This window comes from Anabrus simplex, chromosome 1 (assembly GCF_040414725.1).
Source record: "Anabrus simplex isolate iqAnaSimp1 chromosome 1, ASM4041472v1, whole genome shotgun sequence".
NCBI lineage: Eukaryota > Metazoa > Arthropoda > Insecta > Orthoptera > Tettigoniidae > Anabrus > Anabrus simplex.
The window spans coordinates 82,231,305-82,250,388 of NC_090265.1; positions in this window are offsets into that span (position 1 = coordinate 82,231,305).

Consider the following 19,084-nt stretch of genomic DNA (forward strand, 5'->3'; position numbering starts at 1 on the left):
AAATGAATACAAACGTACCGAAGGTTTGGGAGGAATTCCGTTTATTTAAACATGCATAAAGATGAGGCCGAACCCCATTTTACGGATAAATAGCGAGGAAAGGATCCGACGCGCCTCATAGCTCCGCGACAACGTGAATCCGACAGTAGCAGCACCCACAACTCGCCACCCAAGTCCCACCATCCGCCACAGCGTTCCACGCTCGACTAAGGTGCACGCGTGAATGTCAGCCCGAGCTCTCTTGGAAAACATTCGGCTCGGTACGGAGAGATTCGTGGAGCTCACGACACAGACCGAGGGCCGGTGGTGGGATGGCCAGTTTACTTCCAACAACGGACCAAGTTAGTTATTGTTTTTGTGTTTACATTATACAGGCAAGGGACATCTCTGGTCACGAGGCGTGTCTGCTTGCTGTGAGTGAAAGGTGCCGTAAAAGCTCTGTTCTGAATTGGCTGTAGCCGGGCTGAGTGGCTCAGACGGTTGAGGTGCTGGTCTTCTGATCCCAGCTTGGCAGGTTCGATCCTAGCTCAGTCCGGTGGTATTTCTTCTTCTCCTTCTTCTTAATCTTCTTACCTTCCAGGGTTGGCTTTTCCCTCGGACTCAGCGAGGGATCCCACCTCTGCCGCCTCAAGGGCAGTGTCCTGGAGCTTCAGACTGTAGGTCGGGGATACAACTGGGAGGATGAAGAGTACCTCGCCCAGGCGGCCTCACCTGCTATTCTGAACAGGGGCCTTGTAAGGAGATGAGATGATAGGAAGGGATAGACAAGGAAAAGAGAAGGAAGGCGGGCCGTGGCCTTAAGTTAGGTATCATCCCGGCATTTGCCTGGAGGGAGAAGTGGAAACCACGGAAAACCACTTCCAGGATGGCTGAGGTGGGAATCGAACCCACCTCTACTCAGTTGACCTCCCGAGGCTGAGTGGACCCCGTTTCAACCCTCGTACCACTTTTCAAATTTCGTGACAGAGCCGGGAATCGAACCCGGGCCTCCGGGGGTGGCAGCTAATCACACTAACCACTACACCACAGAGGCGGACCCGGTGGTATTTGAAGGTGCTGATATGTGTCAGCCTCGTGTCGGTAGAATTACTGGCACGTAAAATCACCCCTGTGGGACTAAATTCCGGCACCTCGGCGTATCCGAAAACCGTAAAAGCAGTTAGTGGGACGTAAAGCAAATAACATTATTATTGAATTGGCTGTAAAAATATGGGGTTAAGAAATAATTTGCACCTAGGGTGGCCGGAATTAGAAATATGATACAGTTGAAACCGTTTACTGCGACACCGCTTATAACGACGTATTGGATATAACGGTGAAATCTAACGGTCCCTTCTAAATCCTTTATACACACTGTTTTAAAAAACTCGCTTAGTACGACGTCGCTTATTACGACATATCTTATAAGACGACGTATTACCGGGCGAGTTGGTCGTGCGGTTAGGGGCGCGCAGCTGTGAGCTTGCATCACGGAAATAGTGGGTTCGAACCCCACTGTGGCAGTCCTGTAGATGGTTTTCCATGGTTTCCCATTTTCACACCAGACAAATGCTGGGGCTGTACCCTAATTAAGGCCACGGCCGCTTCCTTCCTATTCCTAAGTCTTTTCTAACCCATCGTCGCCACAATACCTATCTGCGTCGGTGCGACGTAAAGCAAATTAAAAAAAAGAAAAAAAGAAAACACGTATTTTGATCACATTTTCTTCGGAGAAATGTATCGGCTATAACGTCCAAAGTTGATTTTTGTTTGGCGATTGTTTACAACAAAGTAACGCTTATTATTGTAGATTTCAAATCAATCCGTCTGTAAAAGTCAAGACAAGCATCGCTCTGAAGACGTCGCAAAGTAGAAGGAAAGTATTGTAGAAAAGTCACACGTTGAACAAACGTCAGTATTGCGAAGGATTTGTATCACATTGAATGATTTATAAAATTCGGAAGAACAGAGAGAAAATACAGTCAGTCTTTATTCGAAGAGAATTCTTTAAAAATCAAGCGTGCCAGAATATCTGAGTACAAAGTTATTGAAGGATCTTTACTTGGATGGTTTAAGCAGCAAAGGACAAATAATGTGCCGATCAATGGAACACGTGAAAGCGAATTAAATTCCTCGCAGTCCTACTCCACAAATAATGTACTTTAAATACTGTACTGTCCGCCTCTGTGGTGTAGTGGTTAGTGTGATTAGCTACTACCCCTGGAGACCCAGGTTCGGTTCCCGGCTCTGCCACGAAATTTGAAAAGTGGTACGAGGGCTGGAACGGGTCCACTTAGCCTCGGGAGGTCAAGTGAATAGAGGTGGGTTCGATTCCCACCTCAGCATCCCCGAAGTGGTTTTCCGTGGTTTCCCACTTCTCCTCCAGGTAAATGCCGGGATGGCACCTAACTTAAGGCCACTGCCGCTTCCTTCCTTCTTCCTTGCCTATCCCTTCCAATCTTCCCATCCCCCACCAAGGCCCCTGTTCAGCATAGCAGGTGAGGCCGCCTGGGCGATGTGCTGGTCCTCCTGCCCAGTTGTATCCCCGACCCAATGTCTCACGCTCTAGGACACTGCCCTTGAGGTGGCATAGGTGGGATCCCTCGCTGAGTCCGAGAGAAAAACCAACCCTGGAGGGTACGCAGATTAAGAAAGAAGAAAGAAATACTGCACTTCTTTCAGTTACGTTTTTTTTTTAAGTTTTAACAAAATTCCGTTTTTTAAATACTATCTATATTCCCCGGCGCTGCCCCGGCACTTTCTTGATTGTTTACTTTTAGGTATATTATTACCTGTTAATTATGTGTGAAGCGAATTTTGTAGATTTCGTTATTGCGACGTTGACTGATACCTCACTCCATTTCCACCCCTACCCAGAAGGGTGCCCACACATAAATCCATAATCTGGACCATTTTGAATTTTTTCATCCCTTCTCACCCCCATGACGATGGGGGCTGAATGTGGACTTAAACGATGTGCGGAATGTCGCTGTTCATCTCAGCGACCCCGAAACCTGTGCGATTATTGTACATAGCTCAGATCGTTGTAATTCGGCATTATGCTGTTGCTGATCCTGAATAAATAAATAAATAAATAAATAAATAAATAAATAAATAAATAAATAAATAAATAAATAAATAAATAAATAAATAAAACCTATGGATTCGACAATATTTTCGATTATTTTTGTATGCCACCCTCTCCCCATCCGCATCCTTAGGGGCGGCTTACCCCCACAGTGCTTTTCTTCATACATTCATATGTGTAGCAGAATCTCTACTAGGTCAAGCCTACATTTACGCACGTACCTGTATTCTACTGTAGAATCCTTGAGCTGACGTTGCCATGGTTGCGGCTGGTTATTTCTTCATCCGATTCCCAGAGGGGGCTAGTGTGATGGTAATATCTCCATATCGGTTGGTTTTAGGCCCTTAAAACATGATTTTCGGGGCCCGTAGGACCTTATGGAGGTTTTTCTTGCGTGGTGAGCCTTAAAATGAGCTTTATCTCGTCCTTGTGCGACAAATTCGATATTTCGACTGTATTGGCCTATAATGACTTTGATACGCAAATATTTGATACCTTGGGTTACATTATTTCAATTTTCGTAGGGGTCTCCAATGGTTTCGAAATTAAAATACATCCAATGTTACTCACTGCTAATGTAGCTTTCCATAGGTGGAATATAATTTTTTAAATCGGTTCAGTAGTTCTTGAGTTTATCCATATCAAACAAACATGCAGATCTTCTTCACGTTATAATATTAGTATAGATGTAAGTGTGCAGCCTAAATCTTACAGATACCATGAACCTACTACACTGGCGTAGCAGGGGGAGAGGTGATACTCCCACGTGGCGCGTCCCAGGTGGTGGATAAGGGGCTCCTAACCGGCTTGCCGGCGGACTTGACCAAAATAAAATAGCTCTCGCGGACCAAATACACATCCTCTTGTGAGTGGGGGACACAGGCCACGGTATACCCCGCCTGTCGTAAGATGCGACTTAAAGGAGGCGGGCGACCAAGGGATGATCGAATTAGAACCATGAGACTTTTTATAATTAGTACCACCACGCGGGGAATACCATGGGTCGCTTTTACTTGCACGTAGTACCACTATGCTGGGTGCACAGTAGGTTTGTGATTAGTAGCGACAGTGTGTGAATCAGAGTGAGTTTTACAGTACCTGTGATTAGTGCCCACTATGTGAGGAACACCACGAGTGATTAGTACACCTATTTGAGGAACACCATAGGTTTGCGTTGACAGTAAGTGGCGCCGCAATGTGAGAAACACTATTGATCTGCGTTACATGCGCTTATTATATTACCTGTGAGTATGTGGAATACCGCGAGTCTACGCTACTTTTGATTAGTACCGCAACATGACAAATACAATAGTTCTACTTTCCTAGTGATAAGTACCATTATGAGGGGCCGATGAACTGGAATTTGGACCCCTTTAGACTACAAGCATCATCGATTCAGGATTGTGCTTTAGAAGCAGTACCTTAGTCAGTACTACTACTGTTTAACGCTAGTGTCTGAGAAGCCTCCATCAAGCGGTGAGGATAGGAATTTTGCTTGCTGCCGAAGCCTGTTGCACTCCTCTGGAGCAGTGATTAATGCCTAACAGATAAAATATTAGTAGGGAGTGTTGCTGGAAGGAAAGATGACAGGGAAAATCGGAGTACCTGGAGAAAAAACTGTCCCGACTCCACTTTGTCCAGCACAAATCTCAGACGGAGTGACCGAGATTTGAACCATGGTACCTAACGGTGAAAGGCCAGCACGCTGCCGCATGAGCCACGGAGGCTCGATGATGATGATGATAATAATAATAATAATAATAATAATAATAATAATAATAATAATAATAATAATAATAATAATAGGCCTAATTCGCTTAGATTTCCTGAGGCGAAGGAATGTCCGAATTTCGCACTGACAGGGTTCTCTAACGAGGCATTGGATTCTCACGTTCAAGAACTCTTAAATGTCAATCGATTCCGCCGAGATTCAATTCTGGACACTTGAACATAGGAAGCTCGTGTCTAACAAAGTACACGTCTCATCCTCCAGAATGATGACTTACCAGACAGACAGACCGACCTTAAAAAATATATTTATTGTCTTCTTGTTGCCTGTAATAATGGCTATCAGTCAAAATGCACATACAAAGTATGTACCATCCCAGTTTTCACCTTGATTGGAGTGGTGCATTACTAAGAACCTCATCAGCAGTCCCCAGATTTTGGTGATCTAATAATTCCCAAAGGTCGGCCTGCAAAAGTGCCCAAATATCCATTAAAAGTGACTTAAATGAGCGACAAAATAAACCAAAAATATGAAGGAAAATAGATATTTAACCAAAATAGTAAATGAGTTCACATTCCACATCACGTAACTAATAATGACTTTAAAACAATTAATAAGTGTCGTCGAATTATAATAATAATAATAATAATAATAATAATAATAATAATAATAATAATAATAATAATAATAATAATAATAATAATAATACAGAAACACCCTAGAGGATAATAATGAAGTCCCTCTTTAAAACGCAGATTTTACAAGCCAAAGAAATGTCATTATTAGGATGTTATGCAATCCCTGCGATCCATTCAAATTATGGATACCACTTGTTTGTTGTGACCGAAATGTTGTTGAATTATGAATATTTTATCTACTGCCCTTTTCACTTCGCATTTTTCTCAAAAAGGTATCTAACCATCTGTAAAAAATTCTGGCTGAATTGATTTTTTCTTCAGTGGTCAACTTCAGACGGCTACATCATTGACACTCTAATACTTGAAGTGAATCACACACGAATAAGTAAATTTCGCAGTGTGTAAAATGAAACTAACAAGCCTGTACACGTATGTTAATACTCGAGCATTTCAACAACCTGACTGAAATGTGCGCTTCTCATCGCATGCACATTACAAGTAATATCTTGCCGCTTTGTAGGGATATGGATTTCCACACAGTACGGGTAAGGGTTTTCGAACTGAGTACTGAACCTTTTGATGTTTGAACATTCTCGTTTATCGAAAGTTCCGACAATATTCAGATATGTTGATTACCTAATATAAATGCTTAAGAATGACTGTAAGTAATAAAGAAATGGTTTAAAAATACGCATATATGTAATCAGGGGGCCATAATCAGAATTTATTTTATTCATTTAATCGTATGTTGATTTTATACAAAATATATACAAGGCAAAATCTAACTTTAAAACCCATCCTTATCAGCCATTGAGATGAACCGGGTGGGAGAGCGAACAAATCATCAGGAGTGCCAGGGTACCAATGAAGAGGACAGCGCTGGAGCAGGTGTTCAATCGTCTGTTCTTCCAGGTTACAATCACACATTGGTGAACTGATCCAACCCTACTTGTACATGAAATAATTGCTACAACCATGTCCAGTCCTTAACCTGTTGATACGGCATCAGAGGTTCCTCGGTAGGTCAAAACCGTTTGGCTTCTTTGTGGGATCAAGATGGTGGACACTTGTTCCCAGTGTTTTTGTTGACCACTCATGCTTCCAGCTTTCATTTAGGTCAAATCCATCCGCAATGAGTCACCCTGCAGTGACACTTGCTGGTCTTCTTGATTGCAGTCGCTGCTGTGACGGATGGCAGAATTCTTGGTGCAGTGGCAAAGAGGGCGATGGAAATATTTTCTTAGCTTCCCTTAGTAGAGCTTGCTTCTGGATTAAGTGAGGTGGAGGGATGTGACTCAGGACAGGTGACCGGTGATATGGAGTTGATTTGATGAATTTATATATGTTAGTAATGTGTATGATGAACCAGTTAAAATACGACATGTCATAAAACTCACTACTTTTCTTATTGTTAGTAGAGGTACCTGAGGTTAAGTGAACCTCATATCCATTCACTAAGCCTTTAGAGGTAACTTTACGAATCTGCGTCAACTGGACGGCAGAAGAATGAACTTTTTTAACCGATATTAATAAATGTTACAATTCTCTCTCTTTATGGACACCATGGACTGGGCGGTTTGGGTCACGTAGCTATCAGCTTACATTTGGATAGTGGGTTCGGAACCCACTGTTGGCAGTTCGGAAGATGGTTTACCGCGCTTTCCCATTTCCACACCAGGCAAATGCTAGTGCTGTACCTTAACTAAGGCCACGGTCACTTCCTTCCCACTCCTAAGCTTTTACTATCCCATCATTGCCATAAGACCTATCTGTGTCGGTGTGATGTAAAGCAAATCGTAAAGAACAAAACGAGAACAAAGAACAGTTTCTTTCCTCTCCGAGGTTCAGCGATAGTCAAATGGCAAAGAGTTAATTTATTCTTTTTTCTAAGTTAACACTTTGTTCAGAATAAGTCATTCGATTGACGCAGTTGTGCCTCCCATGATGATGGATCTACCTTTCACTGTTACATCCTGAGTTCAAATACCGGTGACAGTATGTTGAACTTGTGTAGAATAATTTTGTGACCTGTAAAGCTGTTTATCCCCTGGTGTGAGGATCCTGGTTTTGGTCAGTCAAGGTGTAAAGGAGTAAGTCCGGAGTTTTGGCTGACTGGTCAGCATACTGGCCTTTGTTTCAGAGCGACCAGGGTTCGATTTCCAGCCGGGTAGATGATTTTAATCGCGTCTGATTAACTTCTCTAGTTAAGAGTTGGATATTCGTCCTCGTCTTAACATACATCTTCACTTATATTCAGTACATCACACGGAAAACTACCACAGATACACGGAATAGTGAATAACTTACATCCTACCACATAGGGTTAGCGTCAGGAAGGGCATTGGCCGTAAACCTAGACTAAATACACTTCAGATTGCTCAGCTAATTGTGAAAACACAACAAGGAAGAGATGGTGTAGAGGTAACTCATCTGCCTCTTATCCGCAGGTCTGGCGTTCGATTTCTGCTAGTCAAAGATTCGATTGAGAATTGAAACGGTATCAGAGGAGCTTCGCGAGACTAAATGGCGAGCTGGATAATATGAGAGACAGTGAACCTGGTCAAGAAAGTAAGCAATGCTGCTGATAATATCGTCACTTTGACCACGCAATATACGAGTACAAAGATCTGAAGATCGTCTTCATTGGGCAACAGTCATCTTTACAGTCCAAGACCCTTAATAAACCTTATTTATTTACAGTATTTATTTATTTATGTATTTATTTATTTATTTATTTATTTATTTATTTATTTATTTATTTATTTATTTATTTATTTACTTATTTATTTATTTATTTATTTATTATTGTGAACATAACAGGTCATGAACCCCAATTGCATTGTCACCACTATTGTTATATATTTGTAAAACATTAACTATAATATTCCTTTAGTTACTTTACAGTGGCAGACAAGTACAATTATAAACAACATAACGCATAAACGTAACTAATGTTAAATCACAATCCGAAGAAATTATTATAATAACCATAATAGATCGCGAAGTACTCATGACCATTCTCCCGCAGTTTGGAAATGAAGAAAGCTCCAGGGATACAATCAGACAAATATCTACAGATCCATATTCTCAAGTTAAATTTATGGGCGAATTTCCTAATTTATTGTCGATAAAATGCAGACCTAATTCTAGGATACACCCTTTCTCCATTCCTCTTTAATTGCATCCTAGAAAAGGTAATTAGGGAATAGAAATTGAGAATGACTAAAAATGAAACTCAGGTTGTGGAGAAAATGCCCTCGGCTCAGACAACGCAGATGGCACGGACAGAAATTTAACACAGCTTGAGGGTATTCATCACGTACATAAATTTAAATTGCTGGGGAGAAATTTTCAGCCGCAATGGAAATGGAAAGGAGGCTTGAAAAGAGAGGGTGATGAGGATGGAGGTAGTCTTCAGACTATACCATGGCACCTACAAGTCTAGTTCCATTCAAGCCAAATTAAAACATTACCTCATAGTGGTCATAACGGAGTACCTTTACAGAGCAGAAACACTTAAAGGATGGCAGACTCAGAAAGAAGATTCCTTCGAAAAATCTTAGTTCCAAAATGAACGTCCAACAAACTTCCAGGTTAAGGGAGGAGCTGCATACTCTGTATAAAACTGTGTACAGCCTAGAAAAAATTACAAAGATGATGAGGAAAAGGTGACTGACTTAAAGAACACATCAAAAGGATGAATTATGAGAGTTTATCCAACAGAATACTACTTCTGGAAGAAAAATAGAAAAGACAGCCTGAGTGACTTACACAGCTGTACAAGGACCTAGCAGCAGTAGATTTCAAGTAAGAAGATCTATATCACAAAACAACATTTACTATTAAGTTTCCGGGAAACCACAAAACGTCTCGGTGAAAGAAAAAGAAATGAGAAGCCAAAGACTTAAGGGTCTTTGACAAGAGTGCAAAGAGAAGGACATCAGTCTGCTTAACAAAAGGGCAGGTGGATTGTATAAACATGGCCCACACTGAACCCTTGAACTTTAGAATTATAGGTTCAACAGACGGCCCAGTCAATAAGTGGATAATAATAATAATAATAATAATAATAATAATAATAATAATAATAATAATAATAATAATAATAATAATAATAATAATGTCCACCTCTGTCGTGTACTGGTTAGTGAAAATAGCTGTCAGCCCCGGAGTCCCGGGTTCGATTCCAGGCTCTGCCACGAAAATTTGAAAAGTGGTACTAGGGCTGGAACGGCGTCCAATCAGTCTCGGGAGGTCACCTGAGTAGAGGGGGGGTGGGGGTTGATTCGCACCTCAGCCATTCTTGAAGTGGTTTCCCGTGGTTTCCCCACTTCTCCATCAAGCAAATGCCGGGATGGTACCTAACTTAAGACCACGGCCGCTTCCTTCCCTCTTCTTTCTCTATCCCTTCCGATCTTCCCATCCCCCGCAAAGCCCCTGTTCAGCATAGCAGGTGAGGCCACCTGGACGAGGCACTGTTCCTCCTCCCCAGTTTCATCCCCCTGACCTGAAGTCTCACGCTCACACAAAAGGGCAGGTGGATTGTATAAACATGGCCCACACTGAACCCTTGAACTTTAGAATTATGGGTTCAACAGATGGCCCTGTCAATAAGTGGATAATAATAATAATAATAATAATAATAATAATAATAATAATAATAATAATAATAATAATAATAATTGGAGCCCGGATGTTTAGCCAGTAATAGGTTAGAATGCAAACTAGTTTGCCGAGTAGGAGGTGTAGTCCAGCCTGCTCTTCTGCAATTAAACGGCCAGTAACATAACTCTCAGGGGTTCAAAGAGGGCGGGCCCCTAAAATGTATGCAATCCACATAGCAGAGCTCTTGTCCGGGCTAGTATGTACGTGTTACTTGCTTTGCGTTCTAACCTATTAATGCTTTAAGATTCGGGTAATAATAATTATTAATGATGATACTAATAATAATAATAATAATAATAATAATAATAATAATAATAATAATAATAATAATAATAATAATAATAATAATAATAATAGCGTCTATTCCGATGTTTTTTTACTCTACCAGATGGGAAGTAAAATGGATCTCTGTTGGGCGATGTATAGCTGAGTTTTAATTAATTTCGTCAGGAAAACATCAAATGTGTCACCAGAGATCATTTAAACGCCGTCACTGTACGATGTAGAGTGTGGAATGGACTTTATTCCTCCCGTAAATAATCGACCACCTCTGCCGGGCTTGAACCCAGGTTCTTGGGATACACAGGCCAACACGCTTACCAATGATCCGCAAAGAGAGCTACGAAAGCAATGATCATTTATTGTTTGTCCTGTATGATATCCCAAATCATACGACCGTCTGATATTCTCACTGAACTGTTCAAAATGGTCACGAACAGATCGTACTTGACCAGGATAGTGACAAACGGCATGCATAAATACATACATACATACATATTTAACACTATAGGGCACGCATGAAGGGTATTTGGCAGTAAAATACTGATTGCATCCCGCGTACATGATACTTTAATTAATTTTTTATGGTCTCGTCATGCCGGGCTGAGTGGCTCAGACGGTTAAGGCGCTGGGCTTCTAACCCCAACCTGGCAGGTTCGATCCTGGCTCAGTCCGATGGTATTTGAAGGTGCTCAAATACGACAGCCCTGTGTCGGTAGATTTACTGGCACGTAAAAGAACTTCTGCGGGACTAAATTCCGGCACCTCGGCGTCTCCGAAGACCTTAAAAAGTAGTTAATGGGACGTAAAGCAAATAACATTATTATTGGTTCTCGTCATCATTATTTGCCGTATTTTTTGTGAGTTAAACTTAATGAAACAGTTACTATACAGCGTAATTCAGCTAAGTTGTCCAACTCAAATATCTTCTGAATCGTTAAACCACAGTTTGTGTGACTGTCAACTTCCATGGTTGATTTTAGTACTTGAAAAGTCGGAGAATTGAACAGTGCACCTAAAAATGCAAATTCCTGAATATTTTCTAAACAAAGAGGTTCATGCTGGCATAAAAATCCACCACTGCATGTCGCTAAGGTACATCGCTCTTACATGTTGGTTTTTAAGGAGGGTCATAGTGCCAGAAAGAACGTTCTCCGTTAATGTTCTTCCATTCTATAACATATTCCCATTCCCGGAATCTTAGAACAGGAAATATTGACAAATATATTTTTTCAAACATCAAACATTATTTCTTTTCCAATTAACATCTATATTTCGAAGCGTATATTTGTCACTGTGGGCTGTATTGGATTGCTATCACTGAGTAACAAATCAGCCGAATTGATTGAAACGCACATGCTTCATTCTTTCCCGGCTGCAGAATTTTTCTTCGGATCTTATATTGCAATTGGGCCACTTACTCTGCACCCATTATTCACATTCAAACCTCTATAAGTCTAATGTATGGGATATAAATGATTTATTTTTCTTCACATCGTCATACCAAATGAAACTGCAAAGTTATCGTCAATATAACGCAAGCATTTGGTTAAGCGGACGTCATTCTAGGGAGGTGCTGTAATCCAACAACGGTCCGAGATTGTTCCCTACCGAGTACAGTCAGGGTTATTCCACCCAGCAAGATACAATCAGATCTGATATTCTGAAGAAAACACTGCACGCCTCTCTTCCCGACATCTTACAACTGGAGTGGTTTAAGAGTGAATAATAATGGTATATCAGTTAAACGCTTCCTGCTGAGTTCTCCAACTTCGCATTAGGCGTGGCTTTATCTGTCCTCAGTGCCCAGGCTCGACGCTTTATGTGAAACAGTGGCCGTAAGAATGTTCAGTTCGCCTACAGTTGCTCCGTGGCCTGCCTTAGCGGCTATGATACATTACAAGGAGAGTAGGACTACACCTGTTCCAAATCCTCCAGTGTTTAGATAAGATTTGCATATCTTAATCATTAGAACTTGTTGATTACTGAGTAAGGGGAGTTATTTCAAAATCGTATTTTTCTAGCGCAAGCGCCTTGTTTTACATTTAATTAGCATGAGTTCAAAGGAAAGGGCGAGGCTCATTTTCATCAAAGACAATTATTTCACATCCCATTATATACAGGAAACACCTTCCAGAAATGAAATACACGATAATCTGTCAAGTCAGATGGTAATTATATTGTCCATTTCACTATAAGTGGATGGACACATGAGAAATATACTGCCTTCATTGAGTATGTAAATGAAAGGGCATCTACTCAATAAATCTGACGAAACAGAGAAATGCTGTTGTAGGATAATGCATTTCGGAATAAATTTCCTTATACAATCCGATCATTGGGAGATATCCCTCTTATTTAAATCTTCTTTGAATTCCTTCAAGGTACGCATTTTTCCTTTTTTAAATCTCCCAGTCCCTTTTGTAGGTGTCACAAGAAGGATGCCCACTAAATATGTTAGGTACATAATTTGTCCAGAAACTGAAATTTGTCTTGAATATTGTACCTATATGTTATTAAAAATCAAAGCACAAACATTCATTAACATAAAACGAGTAGCTACTTCTAATACAATGTTGAACGATCACAGACAGAAGGTAAAAATGAAGATGTTTTTAATTTACTACTACTACTAATACTTTTTTTGCTAGGGGCTTTACGTCGCACCGACACAGATAGGTCTTATGGCGACGATGGGATAGGAAAGGCCTAGGAGTTGGGAAGGAAGCGGCCGTGGCCTTAATTAAGGTACAGACCCAGCATTTGCCTGGTGTGAAAATGGGAAACCACGGAAAACCATCTTCAGGGCTGCCGATAGTGGGATTCGAACCTCCTATCTCCCGGAAGCAAGCTCACAGCCGTGCGCCTCTACGCGCACGGCCAACTCGCCCGGTGCTACAACAACAACAACTACTACTACTACTGTTGTTGCTGTGTCTGAGTGATCAGTCCATAATCTGGTTTGATGAAGATTTTCATGCAACTCCATCCTGTCCCATATTTTCTTTTCCTAATTACTTCATCCTCATTGTACACTAATCTGTCATATACATGCCTTTGTCTACCACTACTGCTCTTACCACCTACACTTCTCTCAAAAAGTAATTGAAAAATTCCTGAGTGCCTCAAGATGTCCCCATCAATCTGTCTTCTTTTGATTAAATTTCACCAAATCGTTATCCTCTCACTAATTCGATTCAGCCAGTACATCTTCATTCATGATTCGATCTATCCATCTCACCTTCAACATTCTTCTGCAACACCACATTTCAAATGCTTCTATTCCATTCCTTTCTGCACAATTTAATGTCCATGTTTCACGTCCATAAAATTCCACGTTCCAGACGAAAGTTTTCACGAATATCTTTGTTAATATCTGCAATCGCGTACTCTCAATTAAAGACGTACATCATCATGTACAAAAATTCTCCGACGAGCAGAATATGGCACTCCATAAATTAAGCATCGATAAAGAAAGTCTTCCCTCTATTACCAATGGAAGAAAACTGCGAGAGGTAATGAGAGATCTGGCTTTTCAGTTATGGTGTCAATTGCCCCATAAATGGAGAGGAGTGGTTTTTTACGCCGATCATCAGAATGCAAACTCCTGGATGTCTCGCAGGTCACCTTTATCTTCATCGGAATACATAAATGTTATAAAAATATCGTACAAACTGACCGCAGTAAGATTGGTTCCCGGTATAACTTTCAGTTCAACCCGTTGCCACCAAAAATGTTACAACGAGACCGAAATGCTTGGACATGTGCTGAGGTTCTGCAGGAGCACCGAATTACTGCGTAACCATCTCCACGATCGAGTAAGGACATCAATTGCTCAACGCCTGAGGCAGCGTGAATGGGAGGTGCACAAAGAAGTTCATTGCGTCTCTACCGACGACTCAACGAGAGAATGGAACGTAGGCCATCAGTAAGATAGAGAACAAAGATATGGTGTTAGATCCTACCATTCCCTTCGAGAGGGACCTGCAAGAGGCTCAGGACATTAATCTTTAAAAAAGAAAAGAAAAAAGAAATGTATAAGCCGTATCTGCCATGTCTGTCAGCCAAATACGTATAACATTCCTCTTGGTAAATGGATTGTCAGAGGCCCACTGTTAGGATCCAATGTACCCTGCTGAAGAACAGCCACTATCCTTCAAACTTTAAACAATCCTTTCATAAGTAATGATTTTCATTTCCGTGTTGACGTATAACTTATAGGAATTAATTGAGGGATGTTCCACCATTCAACACAATATATATGATATTTATTAAGTGAAAACCGGTTTCGATTCCCTTGAAATCATCATCAGTTCACAGTAAAATAAATAAATCAATGGATCTTAACAACAATCAACATGAAATCTGCAAAGGTTGACATGGGTTATATGACATAAAGCACATTTATATTTGCAGAACGTCCTAGGATCCTTTATATGACATAGAGAAAATCGTATTACTGATCATAAGATGTTCTGTACAAATTATACAGTTTCATTTATACCTGAAATCGTAGTCTCCTTACGTTGAATTTTCCAGGAAAATATATTATTTCATTATTTATAATTATATACTGTAAGTTACGCATTCCGGACCTCAATCGAGGACGGATGATTTATTATGTTAATAAATCTAACTGTACGCCTCTGTGGTGTGGTGGTTGGTGTGATTAGCTGCCACCCCAGGAGGCTCGGGTTCGATTCCCGGCTCTGCCACCAAATTTGAAAAGTGGTACGAGGGCTGGAACGGGGTCCACTCAGCCTCGGGATGTCAACTGGGTAGAGGTGGGTTCCATTCCCACCTCAGCTATCCTGGAAGTGGTTTTCCCTGGTTTCCCACTTCTCCTCCAGGCAAATGGAGGGATAGTACCTAACTTAAGGTCTCGGCCGCTTCCTTCCCTCTTCCTTGTCTATCCCTTCCAAACTTCCCACCCCCGCCAAGGCGGGTATAGCAGATGAGGCTGCCTGGGCGAGGTACTTGTCATCCTCCCCAGTTGTATCCCCCGACCCAGAGTCTGAAGCTCCAGGACACTGGTCTTGAGGCGGTAGAGGTGGGATTCGTCGCTGAATCCGAGGGAAAAACCGACCCTGGAGGGTAAACAGATAAAGAAGGAGAAGAAATCTTACTACTGCGTTAGGTGTACCGAGCCGAGTGAACGCGCGTGTTAACGCACTACGACTGTGGTGACAAACTCTACATTCGGGAGGCGAATAGGTTCGAAACCTACTGAAGGCTGTCCTGAGACTCGTTGTCTGTGGTTTCCCATTTTTACTTCCAGGCAAATTCCGGGAAAATTCCTATTCATAGGCCACAGCCGATTCCTTCCCCCTCCTTATCCAATTTCATTCACCACATTCATTTCAGCTTCATTAGCTCCTCGAGTGAGGTTGGCGTCAGAAAGGGCACTCGGCCGTACAATTATGACATAAAAATAACAACTCACCTCACTCATCCCCAACTCCGTATCAGGATAGAGAGAATTATGTCAGAAGTGAACGAATTTCTTTTCGTAAGAAAGGCTTTCCGTACCGGGCGAGTTGGCCGTGCGTTTAGGACCACGCGGCTGTGAGCTTGCATCCGGTAGATAGTGGGTTGAATTCCACTGTCGGCATCCCTGAAGAAAGTTTTCAGTGTTTTCCCATTTTCACACCGGGCAAATGCTGGGGGCCTGTACCTTAATTAACGCCTCGGCCGCTTCCTTCGAACTCCTAGGCCTTTCCTATTCCATCGTCGCCATAAGACCTATTCTGTGTCGGTGCGACGTCTACTTCTTTTAAGATTTCATTTATCTCCTGTATCACCTGAATTCATTTGACTGCATTCCATTACCTGTTTATTTTCATCTTGTACTTTTTCTCCAAGACTGTGGTATCCCTACTATTCTGTAGATCAGGACCTCCCAAACGACCAAAATCTCACGCGTGCAAACTGAGGCGCAGGGTTCCTGTGCACAGTGAATCGGTCCCACTCGGCTCGGCTCGGACCAACGCTCGTCTCTGGGCTACTCGGCTAAACTCGAATCAACTCGGCTCAACTCGGCTCGGATTTGGAGCGCTACAGAGCAAGTGAGGAAGAGGGAGACAGGCGTGGGGAAAGAGACAGCGCTGTTGTTCCAAATCGAGGAGTCAAGCGAAGTCGTATTTTGCTCCGTGCACCGCGCAATGCACCGGTGCCTACACCCTGAGAGGCCCTGCTCTAGATCTTCTGCCGACTCAGATAAAATCACAATATCGTCAAGAAATTTCAGGATTTCGGCTACCGCTAACTCTCCCTGTACTGTGATTCCTTTTCCAAATTATACTTGGATTTCCTTTAGAGCCTGTCCTATGTAAACATCGCGGAGTGGGTCAAACTGCAACCCTGCCTCACTCTCTTCCAGATATTGTAGCTGCTTCTTTTAAAAGCCTTCTGTTCATATCACTGTGGACTGAATTTTGTATAGATTATAGGCAGTCCTTCTTTCTCAGTATTTGATGCCTATGACCTTCCGAATTTCAAATAGCTTCGTCCATTAAGCTTTATCAAATGTCTTATCTAGATCTACAAATGGCATGGACGTGGGTGTGCTCTGAATTTTATAGTCCAAGTTATCACTTAACATTTGATTCACATTTTCTCTCGCAGATCTATGGATTTCTTACTATACTAGACTTAACTAAAGTTGGCGTCTGACAGGTAAGCTTGTAGGGACAAGCAATGCACGTGCCATTTCACGATGTTGCCACATTCCAGTATTCCTTTCTACATGCTCTTACACCTCGCTTCCGGCTCACTTGTTCCCTCCTTCATTCTGACCGCTGTGATCTGTTGTAGTCTACCTGGCCAGGCGGTGTCGTCCGATTTGCGGTCACTCTTATTCAAACAATCAGGTTCTTATCAGTGACAGTGGTTTGGCAACTCCCAGAAAGCCGAGCTGCCCTGAAGTTTTATCTCCATGGCAACCGCAGTCGCCCCACCCTCGTTTCCATGGCAACCATACAGCCACTCCCTTTATCCCGCCTCGGCAGGCAGTAAACGGACCTCCCTCTAAGAAATGTCAGACGCCAACTCTTATTATTAGCAGTGTAGTGAAATGGACACTTTTCAAGAAAGAGTTTGGACATCCTTTGGCAAAATAATTTTTCATCAGCATAGCGCAATTATTAAAAGCGGGAGGTCTATTATCGCATTCATTTCGTCAGCAGATTTGTGTTGGTTTCCTGTTTTTCTGTGCATGCAGCAAGACTAATCTTATCCTATAATTATACCACATCATTCGTGTATCTTGCTGACGTGTGCTATGAATACAAACACTAGAGACATCTTTGTAAATCACAACATATATAATTAAATGTGCAGCAGATATTACGAACAGCGTATAAGCATCTGTATGGTACTTAATTAGAATGTTCGAAGGGTGCTTCTGTAGTACCAACATTTTATCGCTCATCAGAATGTTTGCAATCAACAGACTTATGAAAAAAATTACTAGTCATAGCAAACAGGATCTTGACGGTTTATTGCAAAGTCAAGCCAATGAAATGTCAGTTAAAGCAAGTAAGGTTGCAGTTTTAAGGGAGCAGTGTGGATTAGCTGCACAATCGCTCCGTGTAGCACTTCTGGATATTGTATGTTCGAACCCCAAAGTCTTGTGCAAACCTTATCATTTCAAAGTAACCACCACATCCACACTAATCTGTTTGTCATATTCATGCCTTGATCCACTCCTACCGTTCCTACCACCTACATTTCCTTAAAAAATAACTGAAAAAGTCCCGAGTGTCTTAAGATGTTTCCTATTATTATATCACTTCTTCTGGTCAAATTTCGCCTAATGGTTCTCTTCTCACCATTTCGATTCAGTATCTCGTCATTCGTGATTCGATCTACCCATCTCAACTTCAGCATTCTTCTGTAACACCACATTGTACAAAAACTTCTATTCTCCTTCATTGAGTTAATTTGTCCATGCTTTACTTTCATACAGACGAAAGCCTTCAAAAACATATTTCTAATTCCTATATCATTGTTCGAAGTGAGCACATTTCTTTTCTTAAGGAAGGCCTTCCTTGCTTGTGCTAGTCTGCATTTTATGTCCTCCTTACTTCTGTCATCCTTAGTTATTTTAGCATCCAAGTAACAACATTCATTTACTTCTTTCGTTTCCTGATCTAAAACAGTATTTCTTGCATCACATGACATCGTTCTAATGCACTCGATTACCTTTATTTTAGATGTATTTAATGTCATCTTGTATTCCTTCTTCAAGACTGTATCCATAGCACTCAGCAATTTCTCCAGATCTCCTGCAGACTAAATAACAATATGATTGACAAATCTAAATCTAAATCCAAATCTAAATCTTTTTTCGTTTCTTTCCCTTGGATTTTGATTCCCTTTCGAAATTACTCTTTGATTTATTTTAAATTCTTATTATTATTATACCGCTTTACCCGCACCGGTGGGGTCGCGGGTGCGATCTGTATAGCACATAGGGATTTGACCATGTTTTACGGACGGTTGCCCTTCCTGTTGCCAACCATATGTGGAGGGATGTAATCACGAGGACTAGGATTTTGATAAATTGCTAGCTTGTACGTAAATCCTAATCATAGTTCCCACATTGTATACATGCTCATTTATTAAGTTAATTTTTGTCGTTTTGTATTTTAGGTGATTTTCTGAAATAATGCGCGTTATTTGGTCATTTTATGGAATTTATCAGAC